Genomic DNA, 11,199 nt, shown 5'->3' on the forward strand with positions numbered 1-11,199 from the left:
GTGAAATAGAAGGACCCAACTGAAGATACATATCAAACATTTTAAGAAACATTTAAGTTCTTTTCAAAAATGCTTGTGATATTTGACATTCTCACAAGCATTTGACGAGTTTCAGTTCTTCCAAATCCTTACCATTATGAGGGGTAGCCACTCTAACTGATGTGCTGTGGTATCTCATTTGTGGTTTTAACTTATATCTCCATAATACCAAGGATGTTTAGCATTTTTCATGTGCTTGTTTGCCATCTGAATATCATTTTTTGTGAGATGTATGTTCAAATATTTTATATTTTTTTGGTCTTTTGCCATTTTTTAAAAAATTGGGTTCTTTGTTCCTTTATTTGGCAAACTGTATTTAGAACCCAGATCTAAGTATTTAATATATCTGCTACTATTGATCTGCTGCTACTTCCCAGGCATCTCAGGGGACAGTTAGGGAATTAGGGATTTAATACTATACATATGTATACCTACACATTTATACATGGTGAACACATTTACATCTGATTGTTTCTTTATCTGTGTGTGTTGAAAACCATGAGTTCATGAAGGTATCTTTAATTCCAATCCAGATGCTAGGAGTCATTCTGGGTTTTTCTCTCTCCCTCTCTCTCATTCTCTTTTACTTTCTGTATCTTTAACTTCATTGCTCAATATTGAGAAGTCTGGATCCCATTAACCTTAACATGTTTACTTATTTGTAGTTTCTTTGTACGGAAACAGTCCCCTCCTCACTGTCACTGTCCTCTCCTCCTCCATTTCACTTGGGTTCTGACCCATACAAGAGATGCCTCTTCCCCAGTGATCTCTATAACCAACCCAGACATCAACATATATCCCACTGTAGCATGGATTACCAGGGCAGACTGTACAACCTCACCGCTGAACTCACTCCTTACAGGCTCAAGCTCTGACACCCTGCCTTGGGCCATTACCTCTACTCTCATCTTTTCCCTCAAGTGAGGATACCAATAACGTTTGGCCCTATCTGCTGGTTTTCAGAGGAAACAAGTTCAGGAAGCAAAGGGAAAGGAATCTAGGAGAAGAGATGGAAGAGGAAGTGGAAGAGGAAGAAATTCATCTCACATTTAAGATGAAAATTTATATCCAGCTAATTGATACTTGAGTTCTGTTGTTGCTTCTTTCTAATAATTGTGTAAGGTTCTAGTTTCATTATCATTCAGTTAAAAATATTTTCTAGTTTTCCTTGTGATTTTTTCATTGAACACTCAAATATCTATACATGTTGACTTATAAATATATTTGCAAACAATTTATGGATAGTTCAGACATTTCTGTATATGCTATTACTATAAACTGCCAATTTTATTCCATTCTAGTCAAGAACATATTCTGGGGGCGCCTGGGTGGCTCAGTTGTTAAGTGTCTGCCTTCAGCTCAGGGCATGATCCTGGCATTCTGGGATCAAGCTCCACATCAGGCTCCTCTGCTGGGAGCCTGCTTCTTCCTCTCCCACTCCCCCTGCTTGTGTTCCCTCTCTTGCTGGCTGTCTCTCTCTCTGTCAAATAAATAAATAAAATCTTAAAAAAAAAAAAAAAGAACATATTCTGTATTGGGGTGCCTGGGTGGCTCAGTGAGGTAAGCATCCAGGTCATGATCTCAGGGTCCTGGGATCAAGCCCGGTGTCAGGCTCCACTTCTCCCTCTTCCTCTGCTCTTCTCTCTTCTCATGAGCACGCACTCTCTCTCTCTCTCAAATAAATAAATAAAATCTTTAAAAAAATAACATATTCTGTATTATTTCTTCAATTCAAAATTTATTAAATATATGTTAGAGCCCAGCATGTTATCTGTATTGGGAAGATTCCAAGTGCCCTTGGATGTAATGTAATTCAGCAGTTGCTGAGTGTAATGTTTTGTAAATATCAATTAGGTAAAGTTGGAGGATAGTATTGTCCACATCTTCTCTCTTTATTTATTCTTGTGATCTGCCTATCAAGTGTCGGGAGATGTGAAATACTAAAATTTCTATTTATAATTGTGGGTTTGTTTAATTCTTCCATTGCTATATAAGTTTTGTTGCTGTGTGTGTTATTTTTTTTTTAACTTCAGGTAGTTTGAGGGTCCCCTATTAAATACAGACATATTTAAGATTGTCATGTTTTATTGTGAAATAGACCCACTTTCATAATGCAGTGTTCAAATTTATCTTTGGCAATACTCCTTGTCTTAGAATATATTTTGTCTGAATTAACTGCTTTAAGCTTAGTGCCTGCATTTTATATCATTTTCCAGCATTTCATTTGCAACCTGTTTAAAGACAGAGATATATTTGGTCTCTGGTTTTAATCTTACAGTATTTATCTTTTAATTAAAATGGTTATTTTTAAGATTTCATGCAATTACTGATATTAAGTCTACCATCATTCTATTTTCTCATTTTTCCATCTGTTTTGCTGTTCTTCTTTTAGTTGTTATTCCCATGTCTTGTTTTCATTTTCAGGTTTTTTCTTTCTTTTTTTTGCATAGTAATCCTAGGTTTCTTCAACACAATCTTTCCACTCTACACAACAAAGTACAAACACAACAGTATCTAACGTGTTGCCAAGTCCAGAAACTCAAGACAGAAAATGTGTAGTGCTGACTGCACAATAAAAGTCAAACAATCATGAATAAGAGCGGAGACAGGAGGGTTGAGATGACCCCGCAGAGCTGGCTTTCAGCTTGCTCACAGATTTTAGAGAGAGAAAGGGAGATGTGCAGTTGCGGGGGCGGGGGGTTGCAGTGTGCATGGGTACATGTAAAAACAGAACCACTTATGGCAATTAACACGGGGTGTTTGACCCTAGAGATCAGACGATGACTCAAGCAGGGGAACAGGGCTGAAGCTTATAGGAATAGCAGCTGTGAAAAGTGCACCCTTTCCTGAAAGTCCTGCAGCCCTCCACACTGGCTCCAGGTCATCTATGGAAAATACGCTTCTAGCCTAGGGCTGCACTGCCACCCGGAGTCCTGCTGGTCCAGCTGCCTTTGCCACTACACTGAGTCTCAGGAACTGGAAACAAAACTGGAGGGCATCTTTCTAGGCACAACTTCAAATACCCCCACTTCTGAAGCAGAAGCTCAGCCATGAGTGGATCCTTAGGAAAGGAACAAAACTGAGCTGGATGGGATATAAGTTACAAGGGGCAAAGCCTCAGTGGCCCTGCATAAAGGGAGAGATTGAGCTACTCCTGTGGCTACAGTGCTGGTGTCGGGACAAGGTCTCGGGTGCATATGAGATCTGCATGGCAGGGTCACAACCTGATCCTTTTCCATGGGGGGAACTGGCGCCACAGGGGAGGTGGTGGCAGCATTCTCCTGGGAAGGCTGAATTGCCTTGGGGGTGGACTAGGCCAGGGAACTAGACACAGTGGTGGCAGTAATCTCTTGGCCATGGACTTGTCTTGCATCCAGGAGCTTCTGTGCCTCGCTGGCTTCATCTGGATTCTCAAACTCCCTGTATTTATAGCTGTTGCATAGATGGGGGTGCATCTTTTTCTACAACAATGCCAATCATTTTCCTATAGGTAGAGAATACCCCCATGATGTGATCCTTCATCACACTCCTGGTGAGTCTCCCAATGGGCACTTTGGTGTGGTTAGAGGAAAGGTTCCACCTTTTCCTTCCTTTTGGTAATGTAAAATGCTTCTGTGTCACCTCTACACCAAGAGAAATACTGGGAGAACTGGAAGAGTTTCAGGATGTGTTGGACTCACCCAGCGCCCAGGGAGGAAGAGCTAGAGCCACTGCTGGAGCCAGAGCTGCAGGCAGGCTGGAGGAGACCTGGTACAGCTGCCACAGGAAGAGCTGTGCCTCTTTCTTTTATCCTTGCTGTGACCATTCTTGCTAGACTCCTTGGTTCTCTGTTTATCTTTAGAGAAATCCTTGGACTTCTCATCAGAGTGGCCTTTCCATTCGGTAGAAGAAGGTGGCTTCATGATGGACTTTTTTCATCATTATCATCATCATCATCATCATCATCATCATTACTATTATTATTACTTTTACCAAGCTCTTCTTTTTCACCCCTCATAAATCCCTTATCCCTTTCTGGGGTGCTCAAAAGCAGTAACAAGTCTGACCTTACCTTTCTGAATTCTCACTTCTAACTCCAGTCTGATAAATGATCCCTAATTGATTACTATTCATGCCAAACGGTAGCAACTCCCCAGTCCAGGTGCTGGGCTGGAAGTGTTTCTAGGGCAGGGCTGGCACTGCAGATGTGGGTCTCCAGCCTGAAGAGGCCCCAGGGCAGAGGCTAAGCTACTGGCTGCTGCAAGTCTCAGCACCTGGTGGGGCTGCAGCAGAGCAGACAAAGCCAAGGTGCCCCGCCTCTTGACAAGGCTGTTACCAATTCATCCCTGTTTTCTTTTTGCTCCTTCCATCCTTTGGTTACTTGAATAGTTTTAGTACTCCTTTCCATTTAATATTTCATTTTATTTTCCATACTTGTTTGTATAGGTTTTATTTTAAAGTGCTCGTTCAAATGTTTACAAGAAACAGTCTTAATTATAAGAGGCAACCTTAATTATAGTCTATTTAAAATGAATACTGTATACCTGTATTAGTTATTTACTTTGGCATAACATATTTCTCCAAAACTTAGCATTTTAAAATAATACATTTTTATTATTTTACAGTTTTTGTGGGTAAGGGAACTGGGCATATCTTGGATTGTTCCATTGCTTCACAGTCTCCCATGAAGATTTATGAAGATGTCATTGGGCGCCAGAGTCATCTCCGTGACGTAGGGAAGCTGAAGGGGGTCCATTTTTAGAAAGGCTCCCTGCCTGTTCTTTTTCCACTAGGTCCCATTTACTCATATTCTATATTTTGCCTCCGAATAAGCCAAAGAAGCTATATTCCCTTCAAAGGGGAAGCAAGAAAGTGAATCATTCTCTGAGTTTTGTCCTAGGACCTAAACACCAGATAACATCTAAGAAGAGCCAGCTCCCAGACACATTCCTGGATGTTAGCTTTGAGCAAACCTCTAATGACACTGGCATCACTACCTTCAGTGATTTATGGAATAACACCTACTATTCACCTGTCACCTGCCTTTTATTGAATTCTACCCTGGATTCCTAAAGGAACGTGCACTCTAGACCCCTTTCCAATATAAACCTGTAAACCCAAGCAATGACGAGATCATTTTCCTTTCCGTTCTGAGTTTTCCAGACACTCCTTCTGCTATTCTCTACCTGTCACTTATGCTATTTAATAAACTCTGCTTTCACATTCTTCAGCTTGTGTTTGATTTCTGTCCTGTGTGAAGCCAAGGACCCTCTTAGCTGGTCCTGCAGGAACCCCCTCTGTGTCCTGGGATCCTTCCTGCTTGTATCATCAAGGCCAAATGGGGGAAGGATCCACTTGCAAACTTGCTCATATGGTTGTGGGTTGGTTTCAGATCCTTGCAGGGTCTTGAACCTCCTTCCTCATTCATCACTGGCCAAAAATCTCTTTCTAATTCCTTTAGCTTTTGCCAAGTAAACGTCTCAAATGTGACAGTTTGTTCTTTCAAGGGGGCAAGTCAAGAAGACGCAGTAGAGAAAAGAGAAGAAAAAACAGAGAAACAGAGAAAGAGAGATAGAGAAGGAGAGAGAAAGATGAAGTTACTATCATTTATGACATAATTTTGAAAATGATTAGATTTTGCAATATCTTATTCATTAGAAATAGGTCACTAGGTCCAGTTCACATTCAGGGAGTGAGATTATACAAGTGAATGAGTACTAGGAGATGGGGATCATTGGGAGCCATTTTATAATTCTACCAACAACTGCCTCTGTCTTTAAATAAAAGAATGTGACAACAGCACAATTTCCTTTATTATTTTTCCAAACCTTGCTCTATTTTAGTCATGTGTTTTAATTATAGTTACATGAATTTCTCAGTGTGGTATAAAAATCGAGTATTATGTACATATGTGTATATATACACATATATACATACACACACACACACACACACACACACACATTTTGTTGTAGTTTGTTCTGATAGGAAATAAATAATTGGTATATTATTTTGACCACAAAGATTTTATTATTTTCTTTGTTAGGTCTGGACAATTTCAGCTTTTCCTTTATTCCTAGAGCATAATACCTCCTGTAGGTTATGCCTTTTTACATTTCTTTTTTTTAAGATTTATTTGTTTGTTTGTTTGTTTGTTTTTAGGGACAGAACAAGAGAGAGAAAGTATGTGAATGAGAGGAGGGGTAGAGGGACTGGAGAGGGATAGAGAATCTCTAGCAGACTCCCCACTAAGTGCAGAGCCTGATGGGAAAGTCTGATCTCATGACTCTGAAATCATGACCTGAGTTGAAATCAAGAGTTGAACTCTTAACCTACTGAACCACCAAGGCGTCCTTGCTTTATCTTTCTTGATGTTCAACTGATGCTGGAAATGCATTTGAATGTGTCTTTACCTTGGCTTGGCTTAAATCCCATCTATGAGCAGGCAGATGTTGGTGATCTCCATTTTGCTCTCAAATCATTAGAAGCTACAGTTTGCCTAGGTTAGTAGAATCTTGTACAGTAAAATTTTCACTGAGCCCTTGACCAAGGAACTGTGAGGAACCTACACACAGACCTCCAGGACTCGCCATATGTGCATCTCCCTCTTACTCAGTGCTCTGACCCTCAAATTTCTTTTATGCCTATAGCTCCAAACTGATGTCTGCCCATTAATCTCACCAAGATTCCATGTTCTTATTCTTTTTTTAAATTTCTATTTTTCTGGGAGAGAAAGAGAGACCATGAGAAGGAGGGGGAAAGGGAAAGACAATCTCAGTAGACTCCAGGCTGAGCACAGAGCCTGATTCAGGGCTGGATTTCAGGATCCTGAGATCAAGACCTGAGCCAAAACCAAGAGTCCAGTGCTTAACCAATTGTGTCACCCAAGCTTCCATGTTTCTCTTAGGCTCAATTTCTCTTAAACATTGTCCAGAAATTGCCCCCAGGTGGACAGCTTGAATTAATATGTTGCCAACCTGAGTATTTTCTTCACTCAAGGATTAGTCCTGCACTGCTTATCATCTAATGTCTGAAAATAGGTGTTCCAATTTTTTGTTTGTTTGTTTATGGTACACTATAGCAAATCTGCTAATATTTCATCATGACAGAAACTCAAGACAGACAAATGGCTAACAGACACATGAAAAAATGTTCAAAATCATTAGCCATCAGGGAAATTCAAATCAAAACCACCTTGAGATACCACCTTGTAGATTTAGAATAGCAAAAATTTACAAGGCAAGAAACAACAAATGTTGGAGAGGATGTGGAGAAAGGGGATCCCTCCTACATTGTTGGTGGGAATGCAAGTTGGTACAGCCACTCTGGAAAACAGTGTGGAGGTCCCTTAAAAAGTTAAAAATTGAGCTACCCTGTGATCCAGGCATTGCACTACTGGGTGTTTACCCCAAAGCTACAGACGTAGTGAAGAGAAGGGCCATATGCACCCCAATGTTCATAGCAGCATTGTCCACAATAGCTAAATCGTGGAAGGAGCCGAGATGCCCTTCAACAGATGACTGGATCAAGAAGATGTGTTCCATATATACAATGGAATATTACTCAGCCATCAAAAAGAATGATTTCTCAACATTTGCTGCAACATGGACGGGACTGGAGGAGATTATGCTAAGTGAAATAAGTCAAGCAGAGAAAGACAATTATCATATGGTTTCAGTCATTTATGGAACATAAGAAGTAGGAAGATCGGTAGGAGAAGAAAGGGAAGAAGAAAGAGGGAGTAAACAGAAGGGGGAATGAACCATGAGAGACTATGGACTCTGGGAAACATGCTGAGGGCTTCAGAGGGGAGGGGGTTGGGGGGAAGAGGATAGGCTGGTGATGGGTATTAAGGAGGGCATGTATTGCATGGTGCACTGGGTGATATACGCAAGTAATGAATCATGGAACTTTACATCAAAAACTAGGGATGTACTGTATGGTGACTAACATAATATAATAAAAATATTACTATTAAAAAAATTAAAAAATAGGGGTGCCTGGGTGGCACAGTCATTAAGCATCTGCCTTCTGCTCAGGGCAGGATCTTGGTGCCCTGGGATCGAGCCCCACATCAGGCTCCTCTGCTAGGAGCCTGCTTCTTCCTTTCCCTCTCCCCCTGCTTGTGTTCCCTCTCTCGCTGGCTGTCTCTCTCTGTCAAATAAATAAATAAAATCTTTAAAAAAATTAAACAATAAAGTGTTATTATGGCAAAAATAGAAGCTCAAGTGAATTTTGTCTAGTTTCAATATCAAAGTTTTATTAATTTCATAAGGTAAAGTAGATAGCTTCCCCTTATCTTATTTTCTACAAGTTTCTTTTCTTTTTTCTTTTTTCTTTTCTTTCCTCTTTCTTTCTTCTTTCTTTCTTTCTTTCTTTCTTTCTTTCTTTCTTTCTTTCTTTCTTTCTTTCTTTCTTTCTTTCCTTCCTTCCTTCCTTCCTTCCTTCCTTCCTTCCTTCCTTCCTTCCTTTCTTTTTTTTAGTATAGGGATTAGGGTGTTTGGGTAGCTCAGTCAGTTGAATGCCTGACTCTTGGTTTTGGCTCAGGTCATGATCTCAGGGTTGTGAGATCATACCCTTCATTGGGCTCCTCAATCAGTGGGAAGTCTGTTTGAAATTCTCTCTCTCTTCCTCTGCCACTCCCCACCAAGTATAATCTTTCTCTCACTCTCTATCTCTAAAATCAATCAATCAATAAATATTTTTTAAAAATAAATAAATACAAGGGTTATACATTCTTTACTTTTATAAACTACATCTATAACAATTTTGGTCTGGTAATTTTTGTTGTAGAAATTTTTATTATAGAGTCAATTTCTCTACGCTTAGTATCATTTTAGATTTAATATATTTTGAAGTCTTTACACTATTGGTAATTATTTGGTTTTTCTATGAATGTTTGTGTGTCTAAGTTTTGAAAATTACAAACACACATTGTTTAAAGGATTTTCTTCTATAGGATTTGGATGCAAAAACAAAATAATGTTAAGCAATTGTTAGAACATGTTAGTAAATTTAATTTTTGTTAAAAACAAATGCATATGAAAATATACAAGGCTGGCACTCTTAATTCGTACAGATATTTCCTATTCAAATGTGACCTCAGACAATGGAAGACCTCTCTGTAATGTTACCTTTAAAAACCACTTAACTGCTGGGGCACCTGGATGGTGCAGTTGATTGAGTGTTGACTCTTGGTTTTGGCTCTAGTTGGTGATCTCAGGATCATGGGATGGAGCCCCATGAAGGGCTCTGTGCTTAGCATAGATTCTACTTGGAACTCTCTGTCCCTCTCCCACTGCTCTTTCCCACCACACTCTCTCTCTTTCTTAAATAATTAAATACATCTTAAAAAAAATAAAACCACTGAACCCCCACACATTTTCCTGTTACATTTTCCTTGGGGTGTATTTCCTCACTGTACATACATATGAAATCTCTCCCAACACCCCACAACCATTCCATCTCAGGTTGAATGTTTGTTATACTGAAAACACATTATAATACAGAGACATTAAAGTATTTTAAAAAATAGAGTGAAAATACAATGTCAGTGGCCAGTGGATATTTAAAATAAGGTGTAATTACTTATCATGTTTTCAGTAACAATTACTGTCAAAGTAAATGCTTCAGCTTCAGTTGATACCTGATTGATCTATTTTTTGTGGCAAATTGATTGTGGGAAATGTAAGATTTCACTTTTTCCTGAATGCAGGTTTGCCTTGATTTGTATTTTGAATGTCTTTTTGTTCTCTGCTTTTCAGTTCTCATTTCAAGCATTATTTAAAGATATTACTTTTTTTTTCAGTGTTTTAGATGTAGTGCAAATGGACTTCAGTCCCTCCAGTTCATCATTTCTGCAAGCCTATTTTTTGATGAGCTAACAGGTCTATTTTATCAGATTTTGGAAATTTATACTCAGCAAGAAGAATGTCTAGTAGCTTTCAGAAACAAGCCAGTCTTTCATGTTCAGGCAGATCACCGTGTTTTTTTCCAACTTTGGGCTGAGTGTCACAGCTTTCACTTATGTTAACACAATCCAACATCAACTCTAAATACCAAAACACTTTCTTAATACCATCTAAATCAGGTATGGATAAGACTTCAGGTACAATTTATTTTTGCATCAACATTTCGCTCCATCTGTAAACCTATAAAACTAGACAACAGTTTATCTGCTTCCAAGACACAATTCTGAGACACATTAGGTAGACATTCTTATTCTAAAAGGGAGAAATTGGAAGACAGGTGTCATGGGTCCCAAGAAAGTCTCAAACCTAACAGGACAAATTTCATTACATTTTAAGGCTTGCTGATAATCCTCTTTGGCCCCCCACTATGTCCTTCAAGCTTACTAATAATCCCAGTAGAGCTAAAGAAATGTCAGTAACGTTGCACAGTACAAGATCACTGGACAAAATCAGTAGGATTTCTAAATATTACTAATGGACAATCTAAAAATCTAATTAAGAAAACAATTTTATTTGTAGCAACATCAAGATAATAAAATATTTGGAAATTAATTTAACAAAAGAGGTACAAGAGTTGTAGAATAAAAATTACACAAAACATTACTGAAAGAAGTTAGATTCAAATAAATGGAGTATACCAACATGTTCATGGATTGGGAGAATTGATCTTATGGAATAACAATACTCCTCAAACTGATCTCCACATTCAATATATCTATTAAAATCTCAACAGCATTATCCGAGGGAGGGCACAATGAAAAAAGCTGCTCCTAAATTTCATATGGATTTTAAAAGGACAAGAATAACCCAAACAATCTTGGAGAAGATTTACCAAGTTGGAAAGCCCACACTTCCTGATTGCCAAACTTAGTACAAAGCTACAGTAATTAAAGTAGTGTTGTACTGTCATAAGGCTATAAATATAGATCAAGGGAATACATCTGCAACCCTAAAAATAGAGCCTTCATGAAAAATAATGAATTTGGATGAATACATAACTCCACAAAAACTAACTCAAAATTTATCAAAGAACTGAATATAATATACAAAATATATAAAATCCCTAATGCAAAAACACAAGAATAAATCTTCATGACTTTGGGTGCAGTAATTACATGTGACAATGAAAGCATGAGCAATAACAGCAACAAAATACATAGATTGGACTTAATGATTAAGATCAAACTTTTGCTCATTAAAGGACACTATC

General features: G+C 38.6%; 1 pseudogene; it reads right to left on the reverse strand.

Moving 5' to 3' along the window:
• Positions 1–3,256: 3,256 nt before the first annotated feature.
• Positions 3,257–3,941, reverse strand: LOC113263374 (RNA-binding protein with serine-rich domain 1-like; annotated as a pseudogene).
• Positions 3,942–11,199: the final 7,258 nt, after the last annotated feature.

Source organism: Ursus arctos, unplaced genomic scaffold, assembly GCF_023065955.2.
Source record: "Ursus arctos isolate Adak ecotype North America unplaced genomic scaffold, UrsArc2.0 scaffold_1, whole genome shotgun sequence".
NCBI classification, from domain to species: domain Eukaryota; kingdom Metazoa; phylum Chordata; class Mammalia; order Carnivora; family Ursidae; genus Ursus; species Ursus arctos.